The sequence below is a fragment of the Centropristis striata genome, chromosome 1 (genome assembly GCF_030273125.1).
Source record: "Centropristis striata isolate RG_2023a ecotype Rhode Island chromosome 1, C.striata_1.0, whole genome shotgun sequence".
In the NCBI taxonomy this organism is placed as follows: domain Eukaryota; kingdom Metazoa; phylum Chordata; class Actinopteri; order Perciformes; family Serranidae; genus Centropristis; species Centropristis striata.
Genome location: NC_081517.1, coordinates 26,094,244 through 26,109,318, shown reverse-complemented (window position 1 = coordinate 26,109,318; position 15,075 = coordinate 26,094,244). Strand labels below are relative to the sequence as shown.

At 40.1% G+C, this 15,075-nt stretch overlaps 1 protein-coding gene across 1 annotated transcript in view; it reads right to left on the bottom strand.

The window, feature by feature from the left end:
- Positions 1-15,075, bottom strand: part of add3a (adducin 3 (gamma) a) — a 153,417-nt gene that overhangs the window by 128,864 nt on the left and 9,478 nt on the right. The gene's annotated exons all lie outside the window — the stretch shown is intronic.

Here is a 15,075-nt window from a genome sequence, read left to right as displayed (position 1 = left end):
CTAGGACAAAAACAGACACAAACACATTATTACTCTCTGCATTCAAGCCTTCTGGGAGCTCTTACAGCTATCCACTAAAACTCTGAGCCATATTGTTTGGCAGAGTCGAAGAAATCTGTCACAATTAAAGGCAGACACATTCATTTGCTTTAAATATTATTTACTCATTGTGTGTTTTTGAAGTCTGTAATGCCAGGATACAAAAACACAAATTAGCCAGGAATGGGTGAAAAAAAACCCTGAAATTAAAAGGAAGACAGCTCCCTCAATAAAGCCTGAAGCCTTTTAATTAAAAAAGAAAACTGTAATTCAGAATTTTTGACAAACTCAAAGAAATCTAACCAAAAAGAAGATATGCAATGTTACCTGTAATTAGGGCTGAGCGATATGGACCAAAACTCATATCCTAGTATTTCTAGGCCGAATGCTGATATACCATATATTGATATTTTAAACAAAATGTGCAACGTGTTTAGTTTTAACTCAAAGTAATCAGCATCAACCTGTTTTATTTAAGGACTATATCAAATTCAAAACCTTACACCTTTTGAAGCAATTTACTTGCAGAATGTTTTGCAAACAGCATTGTGTTGCTCTTAATCTGCGAGATGAAATACCTCCAAATTACAGAGTTGTTCTAAGGAACTAGCTCTTGCTCTTTATCAACTGACTAAATAGTGGTCATAAGTTAAGTCAACATCAAAAGATGTTATACATATCGATATGGCGGTATTGTCTCAACTACGTATCTCTTTCTAAAATATACCGGTATAACTCTTAATACCGATATACTGCCCAGCTAGGGCTGGGTGATATGGACCAAAAGTCATATCCTGATATATTTGCGATGAATATCGATAGACAATATATCTCTTGATATATATATATATATGAGTAAGAAGCTTTCCTGGAGCAAGGATCACAGTGCAAAACTATATTGATATATGCAATATGGTCCAATTCCATATCACATTTAAAAATGTATAAATATATCTTTTATGTCGATATATTGCCCAGCCCTACCTGTAATCTCTCTTTTCCACCAGGGAATGGACTGATGTTACTTATACATCCCCTGCTTTCAGTGTCTTTTAATGTATACAGGCCAAATTAAAAACCAGTCTTCTTATTGTGAAATACAGCAGACTTTGTAACCAACTTCTTTACAAAGAAAATGTTAAACTCCCTTCTTCCTCTCTAATGAATAATTTCCAGGAGGAAAGACTCTGTAGAAATGAATGACCGCGGTCTAACTGTTGCATTTATTTTCATTATACATCTCTGGATGTGGCTCAAATCCTGCCCATGTACATGTGTTTGTACTGGTTTCCTGTGAGTGTATAGGTCTCAGTGTGTGTTCTTGGTCACAGCGGTCAGCAGTTTCCACTACGGAGACTGGTGCTGTACTGGTGGATACACAGAGCAGCAGGCGGGCTGAAGGTCTCGGTCTGTGCCCTTGATAGTCATCTATGTCATCTGCACAAACACCAACTGTGTCAACACCAGGGAGCACGGCTCGCCGTAGGAGAAAACGAGAGCTATTGATAGCATGAGAGATCTGTTATTGCTGAGGGCGAGCGGCTGCATTCCATTATAATGATAATTGGCTACCGGGAATTTTGGGACTGGCCCAAAATAACAATTCAAACAATATTTCAAATCTAATGTATAGAAGAACTAGAAGTAAAGGACATTTAGAGAGCATAGACCTCCTCCGCTAAGGACATGCCCTATCTGACAATGTCAACAAAAGTGAAGAATAATTTGTGTACCCGCCCCATAATCGGGTCAAATACAGATATATTGGGTTCTTCCTTGGTCCTACACACAAGAATCATGAAAAAAAATTTGTTCCGTAATCCTCCTGATCATTAGTTGTCAATAAGGGTTTTTTTTAAGGCCGATGCCGATTATTTTGACATCAGTCTTAACCGATCCCCGATATGTGCTGCCGATTTTTTTGGGCCGATTCTTGAAGCCGATATTGCCTTTTCTCCCTCCATTTACACTATAAAATGACAATGACAACGATAACAAATGTTACACAAGTCTCAAATTAGACAAAAAAAAAGAAACATTTTTTAATAAAACAAACAAAACATATTAACAGTTGGATAGCAAACAATGTGTATGTTGTTATTGGCCTCGAGGTGGTGGAGCCTCAGATGAGTCCACATATTTGATGTGTTTTTCTTTTTTCCGGTATCAGCAGCAGCTCACCAGAGAAATGGGCTGATTGATCAGCGAACGCACGCACGTATCGGCCGATGCCAAAACAAGTAAAAAACACAAATATCAGCCCGATATATCGGCTGGCCGATATATCGGTCTATCTCTACTGATAATCAAACAGACCAACAAAAACATAACCTCCTGGGCGGTGGTAATTAAGGAACAATGTGTTGAGAGAACAACTACACAGCCACGAATGATGAAGTGATTGTATGCATTCACAGGGCTCACAATAGTTTGTAATCAGAAGAACAACTCAGAGCAGAATCTTGCATGAGTTCGTGCAGTCACAATTATATAACTGCGGGCACAATAACTGGAAGTGTTTGTTGCTTCTGGGAGATGTGTGCGAAAGGTTGCAGAGCACCTGAAAAGTGAAAATCCCCAGATGGCCCTGCAGTTGTGGAAACACACTTTCTGTCCAGGTCGGCTGAATGAAAAGGAATTGAAACCACCTGCTGAATCTGGTTGTGATGTTTTTCGTGTTAGTGGAGGTGAAGAAATGAATTTTCCTTCAGGTGTGGAATGACAATGAGAAGTGTGAGAAGCATGAAGTTCACTGACAGCAAGTCTGTGAGCTTCCATAACTCAGATCTATCCAGCCATATAAAAGACGCATTAAGGAGCCAGCAGATCACTTATCTTATTGGTGAATGCTTGACAGACAAATCCAGGGATGAAGTCCAGTGGTAGACTACAGATTCTACTCAGATCCCAGTCATCTATCCCTCAGCCTTGTTTCTTGTAACCAGATATAGTGAGACTGTGCCTAGATCAAGTTGAGATGGACTGAATTAAGAGTCTCAATTTCAGATGTGGCTCAGTTGACCGCGCGTGGGTCGGCTGCGACTCAGGAGGCAGAGCAAGCTTTCCAACAATCGCTGAATTGATGGTTTGATCCTGATGCTTTGGCTAGTGCCTTGCTTTGTGTGTGTGTGTGTATAAAAAACTATACATGCAGTCCATTTCAAGTAATGACAGGAAGTCTTCAGTGATACCTTTCAATCAAGGCACTTAAACATTGGTCTAAAAGGACATTATGTCATGGGATTATAAGGATGGGTCAGTGTTGTTGTACATATCGTGGGAAACATCTTGACTTTCCACTTCCATCACCGTGGGAAAAAGGTTCAGCACATCCTTTTGTAGAGACCTTATTAAGGTTGCTTCATGGTCATTTCTTGCACTTCTATTTTGGGACTTTTGGATTCCTTACTTTTTGCTGCCTCTTTCTCCTCTTGGTCAGAGGACGACAGTATACAAACTGCAGAGATTTTTCACCTTCATCTTCCATCAGTGTGCTACAGAGACTAAGTCAAACTAACAGTTTGATTTCAGCTAAATTTCTTCAAATTTGTACCAGAATATTAGTCAGAAATTCATATAAGAAATAACTTGGTACCTATATGGTCAGTCCAAAGGTGAGCAATAGCTCCCATAAGGGCCCAATAAGTGTTATTGCAACCTCCGGTTGAGGTCAATGAGGACGTGCCATAAATCTGCATTCTTTCTAATGGCCTGCAGGGGGTGACTTCACGGTCTGTAAAAAGATCTCTCATTCGATAGAAGTCTATGAGAAAATTATCCTACTTCTACCTTGATTTATCACCTCAGTAACATTTTCCTAATGCGTTTATGGTCTCAATCACTAATTTAAAGTCTTCTTAAATATAGCATGATGTTCACTTGGTAAATTATGGTCCCATTTAGAGTACCAAGTCACTACCACGGCGACCTGTCAATGGAAGTGTGCCAGTAAGATCCACCCTCTTGTGCAGATATGGTCACTTTTGGCTCTAAAAAGCCAAACTTACTGACTATAAAACAGGAGTCAGCAAACCAAAGGGTAACATGATGGTGGCTACGTCCACTATAACCATTATATCCACGGTCTATGGTTATGGTACAAATTTACATACAAGCAATCGGTGTGAAAAGCCACTTTACTTTGCTGTACCTCTCTGTATGTGGAATGTATTTAAAAATGCAAACTTACTGAAAACTCATGTGGCGTATCAGTAATCACCAATTTGGAGCTCCTCAAAGATCAACCACCACTTTAAGGTAGCATGGTGGCTCTCACCCCTGAAAACCTTTGTTAACCTCACAAATCACTGAACCATTGAGAACACACAGTGTCACAGCCTGTGTCCAGGAAATTAACCTCATGACTGGGTTCAAGCCACACTGTCAGCATCATTAATAACCTGAAGAACAACTGGAACGACCAGAATGAATTCCTCTTCACGTCATTAACTAAACCAGGCATGCACTGCACTTGACATACTAATTATTTTTTCTTCAGGCGAGATGCAGAGAGACAAGGAAAACCAGCACAGTTACATAACAACCTTTTCTGCTGACCATGGTGGTGGATGTGACTATCCAGTCACACAGCATGGACCCCTTTGGCCTTGTTATATAAAATCCAAACAAATTCAAGGTGTTATTTTTAACCATGTATTACATTAGCCATATAAGAGGTGGTGAGGTCACCTCTAACAGACAGAAAGTACCTCCAGGCCTCTGACAGAGGTGTGATTTAAGCTCGAAGAGACACTTTATTTTTAAAAAGCACAGGAAGTTGCCATTGCTTTCTGTCTTGTAAGTTTTGCTGTAGTTACACAACAATCCCAACCTCTCATTAATCTAATTCTGTCAGACAGGTTTAGAGAGAAGACGTGAGAGCTGCAGAGTCCAGTCGGATCAGCCCCGTCACTCTCTGATAGCGTGATGGTTGCAGCCTCAGTTAATTCAGAGGTATGAGGAGGATGACAGGTGATCCTTTCACTGCCGTTGAGCTGATTTGCAGAACTTGTGACTTTGAAATTTAATGAGGATAAGTGAGTGATATGTGGAGAGGCGGAGGCTGAGCGAACATCAGAACAGAAGTCAAATTCAGAACCTATTGGCAAAACAAATTAGTCGATCCCAAAGCATAAGCGGACATGTGTTAGATTTTGTTTATTTTCACATCAGTTGCAGAACAGATGGCACATCAGACGGCCTGTCAGGACTGTGTTCAATCAGCAGGAAACATCAGATGACGACATTTCGTAAAATGTTGTTCAAGTGTGAAAATCAACCCATTAAACAAAGTAATCAAACATGGGTGTGCCCAAATCCTGCCACTGTAGCTTAATGAAGCAATAGCTGCACACAGTAACAGCAAGCAAAGTTTCCCCTGCGGCTTCACTTTGATGCAATGCAGCACCAGCTAGCAGGACGTGAGTCAAATCATTATCCAAGTACTTAAGATCAAATTTGAGCCAATCGGCTTTTTACTTGGCATCACTCTAAATGAGACTTGGTTTCTTATCTTACCCATTTTTTTATATTCAAAAGTGGACATAAATTGGATGTAACTTAGCTCCCTGGTTGCAGAGCAGACGGTAACAGAATTTCCACCTGGTAGCAGCACTTTTTCAGATGGTGTGATTCTGTCTGCTGCCGTCCACTCTAAAAGCCCCCTAATCTGACTACTGTTGACTCTGCTTTATAGGGATGTGTGTGTGTGTGTGTGTGTGTGTGTGTGTGTGTGTGTGTGTGTGTGTGTGTGTGTCCAACACTATGCTACTTCTGTACTACTGTCCATGTCAGGTTATATTTGGCAACTTAAGTGCCTCAAATTGATGAATCTACGGAGGAGGATTAGGGCCAGGTAGGAGAAAAAAATTATGAGAGGAGGGGAAAAATTATTATGCACTTGAAATACAATGTTGAGGAAAAAGTAGAAATGTCGAGAAAAAAGTTAACTTTTTGAGTTTGGTACAGTAGACTGCAAGCTAAAACCTGGTTTTCCTCAATATGTCTAATATAAGTCTTAAACAATTCACATAAATTGCACAAAAGCAGTTTTTCCCAAAACAATAGTTGTAGTAGCCACTGCAAATTTTTTTTGAAAAATCCTCCCCTCATTTTTCACGTACCTGGCCCCAATCCTCTTCCACTTCTAGAAAATAAGTTATTTCCTAAATTGAAAATAGCTTAATAATGAACAATTAATTGAAGATATATTAAAAATGTCTTATACTCGAGTTAAACAGTAGCATACAGTAAAACACAATGACAGAAAACAATTGTATTTCTTGAAACATTTGCTAAAATTGCATCTTTTCTCATTGGGAAAAAAGCCAATTGATTTAAAGTTAAGAAGTAAGCGAACAATTTCAAATAGTAACCTGACTGAATGGCTGGAGCTGCTGTGAGTCATCAATCCATTCCTTCTGCACCAGTGTGGCTGCACAACCTGAGCTAGTGTGTATTGCCTGCCAAATGTGCGGACTGACTGCACAGCTGATGGGAGCCCCAGGTGTGTCTTATCTTGCAGTAATTTCACCGGAGAGAACATGATGAAAACAGGCAGGTCACTAATACTAAAGTAGGATAAACACAGCTGCTCAGGTCTGGAACGCTGCAAACAAGCATTCAACACAGTACGCGTGTGCAAACATGCAGATTCCTTCACAGTGCATGTGTGATGATCAAATTTGAGCTCTGGCATATTTGGCACAACTGTATCTATGTGACAAAACACCAGTACAATGTTCTTTTGTTTACAACCTCATTTCACAAGAACCTCACCCAAACACAAAGCCAGTCAGGTGTACTTACTCACAACCATGGAGAAAATACACTAAAACATTTTTAAAAAACTTACTAACAAAAGACCCCAAGGTTTCCTGAGCTCATTCATTTGAAAACGATCCAACACTTTTAAACCAAATTATTTTTTTGGGTGGTAGCTAAGCTTTCTGCGTCACTTTAGGATTAAAGGGTCTTTAAGAGACCCACACATGCATCTATGTCAAGCTACTGCCTCTAGGTCTGAAAGGTTAATCAGTGTCTTAAACCTGCATTCTTTCTAATGACAAGCAGAGGGCAACTCCCCTGCTTGCAAAAAGAAATCTGATTGTTTAGAAGTCTATGAGAAAATTACAATACTTCTCACTTGATTTATGACCTCAGTAAACATTTTCCTGACAAGTCGATGGTCTCATTGACCTTGTTTCCATTTAGCAGTAACATGAGGTCTGAGTGATCCAAAAACAAGTGGACAGCTCTCAATCTGAGTGTTCTCACCTGGCATTAGCATACGTCTCCACATGCGTCTTCAGTGACCACTTGTTATCCAATTCCATTTACCCGCTCTGTATGTAAACACGTACATAATTTCCGTTTGAGAAACAACAAATGCGTTGCCGTTTTTAACCGACGGGGGGCAGCAGTGCCCCTCCCGTGCCTAGTCGGCCGGAAATAAAAGAAGAAGTAGTAGTATCAGTAGTAGTAGTAAAAGAAGAAGAAATCAAAACGGTGCATTATTTGGCATGTTCCAGGCAAACCATGCCAAAGATGTTACCTGCAACTATGCGCTTTTATTACGCCATTGTCGCGGGAATGAGTACGTACTTCCGCTCGGGCAGGGGGCGGCTGTTGAGTAGGCGGTCCCTAACGTGGACAAGAGTCACATACCCGTTGTCACTATTATCTGAATCTGGACACATGCAGCCTGAACCACCTCCGAATGTTGTTTTTGACAACAGATCTCAATGCGTCCTCAATGTGTCCTGATGTCGCTACCTCATTGACTTGTGTTTGGTTGTTGTCCATGTTTTCTTCTTATAACTTCGACACTTTTAACGGTGCGTTTCAGTTTATGAAAGTTAATTAAAACATTTTGGTTGCCTAAAATGTCCTGTCAGCTTTCATTTGTATTAAAAACTCTCTAAGGAATTAGCTATTTATTTCTACAGGCAAAAGGGTTTTCTTTTAACCCTGTGTTTTTACTTATATCACAGTAACCATGAATTACGGATGCACCTTGTTAACCAAGCTTGCTAGCATTAGCTGTGAAGTTAGTGTTCTCGTCTCCACCCTCTTATTTAAATATTGTCAGTTCTGATTCCCAAAAAGAACCCCAAGATGGAGTTGGCCAAAAATCCAAACTTGAGGCTTCAAAAATGTAGTCCACAAACCTCACTCACAAGCACAGACCCCGGCCCAGCAGGAACCTCTACATCCCAGACCAAGTACATGATAATCCAATTTGGACTATTACCAGAGAAACAACTTGTTTGGAGGAAAACAAAACCACACAAGCTGCAGACAAACACTGGGGTCGTGCAGAACTCTGGGTAGAAAGACAATATTGTGACCAAAGGGTCGTGAGTGAGACGCCAGCTACAACTGAAGTCTACCTAAATACTTAGATAAAACAGTTTATCAAGGCTGTTTATATTCATAATACAAGTGGAGCATTAAGCTGTTGTGTGCATGATGTTAAATGTTTTCTATTGTTTTGCTGAGATGACACAATCTCCTGTATTCTCCCTCAGGTCGATCTGTGTGCAGTGCTGGCAGACCGCCACTCTCTACAAAGACTTTGTGAGCAGATCACCCAGACAGCTGTATTAACAGGAAGAGAGCATCGCTGAAGGATGAGTTCAGGCAGAGTACATGACATGACAAGCCTGGAAACAGCCCCATTAAACACTCACATTTGTTTTCATTTGTTTTATTAATAATAACAACTTAAATGCAATACACTATAAACCTAATACGCCTCTTCAGGAAGGTCATGGGTCACATTCAGCCTCTGGAGCTGATACAGATTTAGAGCTTTGCTTAAAGGCACTTCAGCAGTGTCAGGGTTTGATGATGGGAAATGAGTTGTGTAGTTGAAGGATGCAACGGCCCCACAATGCTGCCAAAAATTGTTTCGAGAGAACAATAATGTCACATAGCTGATGGTTTATTTTTCCAACCACAAACTGGAAAGTTTAAGCAGCATTTGCTGCTGCCAGTCTCGGGATTCATAGAGCAATCACATGAATGAAGATCAATCTGACTGAAAAGCAAACAAACAAACAAACAACAAGAATGGATTGACCCTTTGTGGCTGTAAGAGCCAGGCATAGGTTGAGGTTAAAAGTTCATTTTTCTAACCTTGACATCATCTCTGAAAGTAATCTCAAACATAAACCATGTTTGAACCCAACTATCCCAGCCACAATTGTAACTCTGGCATTAAACAAACCTCTGGCCTAGAAATAACCTAGAATTAACCTTGTCAACAAAAGGATCAAATATGGCTCTACTTATTTTCTGTTCCCTCGAAGGAAAACTTGGACATTTTGAGAATTTGCTTTCTTGCATGAAATTAGATGAGAAGATCAATCTGTTCTCCTAACTTTCAGCATGTTTCCCAAAATACCAACTATTCCTTTAATGAATAGGATCAAAGAGGACATCAAGTCAGCACCAAACTTGCATGACAACATCTTTCACCTGACACAGCAGCCAGTGAATCTCAGTTTCATCTTGTACCATTAACTGTCTGAACTGAATCCATGTGAATGCAGCATTAGTCTACACCAGCTTGGACCCCCACTGCAGTTTTCCCTTCATTTCTAGTTCTGCCAATGAAGATAATACCAATATATCTCAGACTTTGCATTACAGGAGCACTTACCGAACAGATAACTATGTTCCCAAATTCTGTTTGATTTATAGATAAAGTGTCATTCCTAACTTCTTATGAAATGTTCTTCTCTTGAGTTCATGCTTGGCACATGGTGGACTTTAAAAATACTGTCACACACGCACGCACACACACACACACACACACACACACACACACACACACACACACACAAGCCTATTTGTCATCTTTTCCCCTTATTGTCACGTCCCAGAGGCCATGAAACACATTTTTCCGGAACACCAGATTCAAACTGATGACATCATCTTTGGGACCACAGTCCCTCTAACCACAAGATGGATGACATCACTCTTTCAAGTTATAAACAACAACTCATGGCCCGTAAAGGACGCAGGAACATGGCATGTTGGGATATCACATGGCCTTGTGCTACATGTTGCGTTTGTCTAACTTCCCAGCCGAAGCGTATCAGTGACCGTCCTGGAAGGACAGAACAAAAGATGGGTCCTATCCACTGATTTCCTCTGCTGGGGTAAAGGAAATACAGCTTTCCCATACTTCCCATCCTGAGTCCGAGACATGTGACACAACACCACACACATCTGACAGGGTATCTCTCCCTGACTCCGACCAGATACATCCTCCGTGGAAAGTGCGTGTGTTTGTGTGAGTACGTGGGCAGCGATCCGCCAGAAGGGGGAACTGATAAGAGCGAGAGTGTATTTGTCATGACAATCTGTTATTTAAATGCTGAAAGGAAAAACTAATCTTAAATATTAATGAAGCAGCTGCTGGCAGGAGTTTAATATGGAGGTTCCCTTTCAAAATAAAGATTAAACTAATTTCTGTCTCTGTATAGAAGTCTATGAGAAAATTATCCTACTCTTACTTTGTTTATTACCTCATTAAACATTCTTATACTGAGTTTATGGTCTCAATCACTTGCTTTAATTCTTCTCCAATACAGCATGATGTTTATTTTGAAAATGATGGTCCCTTTTAGAGAAAAAATAAAACTACATATTCCTGATGCTACCTATACATCAGACGACTTTGAAAAGACTCCTGGAAAACTGTCAGCTCACACCTGCTCACATCTAAAGACAAGTGTTTAGAGTTTTTAGTCCCAGTCTAGTCTCACACTGAGATTTTAGACAGACTGTGAATATTGCAGTGTAACTATTTACAAGACTACAACTAGATTCTTTTAACATTTTTTCCCATCATGCTCTTAGTAAAAACTTACAAAATGGAGGAGAAGCATCTTTTGGCTACAGCTGCTCTAGTGTGTGCAGTGGTTTGTGTTGAAAAAAACAACAAACAGAAGAGGAGAAGACAAATGCCCCTCACAAAGCTGAAAAAGGGGTTCTGTTTTTCTGACATGAAAAGTTGACTATTTTACAGTGAAAATAGATTTAAGGAAGAATAAAGGAAAGGAAAATGTAGAAATGAATGCATGATATATCTTTATGTCCTATTTAATTATAATTTCTTTAATTTAATAATTACATTTATCAGCTCTATCAACTTTCATTTAGTTAATCATACATTAATCATCGATTATTTATTATTTATTTTCTGTATACATTTATTTATTAATTTTAACTGGGTCTCCTTACTGTTCTCTTTACTAAGAAACAGCGCCCCCAGAAATCCCGAAAAAACTTTGGTATGTTTGTTTTGATAAACAGACGGTGTTCCAAAGCAGTGTGGGGATAATTAATAATTCAGTTAATCAAAGCATATTAATATAGGTTTTAGGGTTTAAATTTTATTTCAGAAAATTGTATGAATTTCTTAACTCTGCAAGACTACCTGACACCTACAGTTGATGTTTCAGTCTGATGGGTATTCTGTTTTTTTCTAAGTATGTCAGGGTGGCTCTTTCCTTTAAAGGAAGGGCTGTGTTGCATTTGAATGCACAGGATGTAATGCAATGATGACAACAATGATAACTGTAACTGGTAACAGACAGGGAACACTAGGTGTGACAGGGTGCAATCTGCTATCAGAGGATCAGCTTGTTCATTTTTGCTCAGACTCAGCAGGTTCTTCTCTGTAAACACTGAGAAAATCATATAAAATCTGAGCTGGGGAGGATGAGTGATAGCCAGTGTGCGTAGAGGCAGATGGAGAGGGTTGGTGCTGTACCTGCACTGCAATGTGGATGCTGTGTCGCTTCAGAGTTTTTCCCATCCTTTAATCGATTGTTGATGAATGATGAATTTGAGGTGTGATATTAGAGCTCAGCTTAGTTTTACAACAAAACTAACAGATTATTTAACTGCAAGAAGAGTAAAAAATGAGCAGTGAATTCAAACAAATCCAAAGGGAGTATGGTTTGATGCACATGGGTTGTTAACACTCGAAACACAAAAAAACAAGCAAACACACTGAAGCCACACAAAGAGTGCTTGTGATGCCCCAGGGTGATAGAGAACAGAATGCAACATGCGTCACTAATGACATGCATCGGCCCTGCAGCAGAACAGCGTCAAGACAAACTGTTCCTGTACGTACAGGAGAAGGTTAGTCTTGCAGAAACATTGACCTGAATCCAGGACTGAGGTACAGTCACAGCTTGAGATCACCTCAAAGCAAAGTGCACAGCAGACACAGTAAATGGTTCATAATACAGTAAATCATTCATAATAAGAATCAGATTCATGTAGAGCACATGTACTATGGTGTAGTACAATGTGCTCATGGGCAGCCCAGGTCTGGTGGGTCCCCTGTCTGGTTATTTAATGCCTTAATGGTCTTCCATTTTTTAGTTGGTTTTAATGATATCTTTAGCAACCTGAGCCTAACCTTAACCATCAGGAAACCTGCAACTATTTGTCAAGGTCAAAGATTACAAGATCATGCACTTTTTTTATGGTATTAAGTCATGCCAACCTTGCTGCAATTCGTTTTGGGCAGGTGTGTGAACCATAGACTGTATATGAAGATGGACAACACCTAACTTCCTCCCACTGTACAAAAGTGAAGCCAAAATATCCCAAATACAGGCCATTGTGCTGGTTGCATTATTTGGAACCAGAGTCTGTGCAGCAGTGATCTACTGGTGGAGCCGCAGTTATCAAGATCCCGCCCATACACCAACCCGACCAATTGCAAGACAGTTACAGCTGTCATTCATGATGTTACATCAGTTTTATAGCATCAAATAACTGATTCAACACTTTAACATATCCCAGGGTGATAAAACTGACAGAAACCATCTTGATGTGTACTTTGAGTTTTTTAGTTCAGCTCATAACCGATCTCCTAGCACGGAGGAGGCGGGGTTTATGACGATTAAGATGTTTCGGCTTCACTCTTGGGAAGCTGTCTGTCGTCCACCTTTATATTTAAACTATAGTGTGAGGAGAGAAATTAAGCTAGGTTGCAGACCAAAACAACTGCACTGAGACCCTTTAAAAAGGTGTTCTCGGTCAGTCCCAAACAAACTTTGGAGCATTTGTGGTGAAAAGGTGATCTGACTTTGATCTTACCCAATTAACACATGTAGTTGGGTCAGACTACCAGATGTAGTTGTATTGGGTCAAGTTAAAGCTAATCGGCTCCTGTAGCCAGGTGTGCTTTGCATTCTCGAGACAGAACATGCAAAAATATAGCAGCTTGCATAGCTGTAGTAGTAGCAGCTAGCTGGAGAATTGCACAACAATGTTCTTCTCATAAAAACATACACCAGTCCATAACAAAGGACTTTCTTCTAGCATTTACTTTCTTGGTTCCTCCCCAGACACATCTAGGAGTAAACATTCTCACGGGGTTTTAAAGTGACGCAATTTGGTTTGCTTGGATTTCTCTCCGTGTGAAGAGAAACCAGACTCATCAACTGATACAAACTATGAAACGAAAAGCAGTGTTTCACTGTCTCTAAGTGAAAGTTACTGTTGCACCTCTGACAACACCCAGCACCAACAGTTATGTCACAGTGTACCTGACATATCACTTCTATATCCCTGCAGCAATGTTTGCTGTCGCTGTGCAAAAACAAGATTTTCAGGCAGCTGGTGTTTCTCTTTAGGAATCACTACGCGCATAAGAGCAGCTAATCTCATATATCTAATGCACCATTTAAATGTCACATGTAGCCATACACAGTAGAGTACTCTGAAAGTGTGTGTGTCACTTTAAAACATGTGACACACGACAGTGCTGTTTCTGATTTCACATTTGAACAAAACAGATGTTTTGACTGACATAAAGTCTTTCACAACAAACACAGCAGTGGAGTATAGTTAGATGCATGGTCTCCCATCCGGTATTTTTGCTCATGTGTGCAGACATGAGAGGTCATATGAGCTAATGTAACTCCATAAACACATACAAGGGCTACACGACTATTTGTGACCCAGCAGGAGAAGAAATAAACGGACTGTGATTAGCACCACGGTGGTCCTGAGGATCTCGTGTCGCCACACACATAGCTCACGCTCCACCAGCAGCACCATGATACTTCTGATGTACTGTATCTTTAAATACAACCTATCACTATGGCCAGCTCGGCCAATGTGCTAAAAACACACACACATGAAACACACAACTGGTTGACAAGTGATTTCTAGGAGGCACAAAAGCAGAAACACCAACAGCACCCACTCTGATTACTGACTTGTAAATGTCAACAACAGTGTTTTGTAAGCTGACATTTGTCTTCATGTCACGTCCTGACACGCCCCACTACACCACACATCCAAACGAAGCACACTAAATCAATTAAAGCATGACTAAGGACAACAAACAACTGCCAAACTCAACATTAAGACCACACCGGGCAGTGCTGACACAGCGTTTTAGTTCAGTAGCAGCAAGGAGGAGAATCATCATTTAGTACACAAGCTGACCCAGTTAGAGACAACAGAGGAGGTAAGCACAGTACATACACAAGGATTCAGCAGCCGGCTAAACAGTGCTGCCAACACTGATTTCTCACTGTGTGTGTGATGTGTCAATAACACAGTGTGTGTGTGTGCAAGTGTGTCCAGAAACAGGAACCGAGGCATGGGTGTGCCTGCTAAAACAGTGGCAGATGATGTGGTAAATGTAGATGTTTGGTCAGAGAGGCAATAAAGCGTGTTTCCTGGACACATGAGGCCAACAAGAGTTCACATATGAACACACACACACTATTCCTAAGGTTCAAAATTAATAAATATTTATGAACTGCAACAATGAGCCAATTAAAAAAAAGTTGGGACACTGTGTAAAATGAAAAAAGGAAAAGAAAATAATGCATCAAATTCAGAATTCACAGTGTATATTTATTATATTTATTGTTATTTTTTATATATTTTTGTGTATTATTTTGAATATGTATGGGCTTTGAACTGATGATTGAACTAAACAACACATTTATTGACGTCACCTGGTGGTCTCTAGGCTATTGTGAT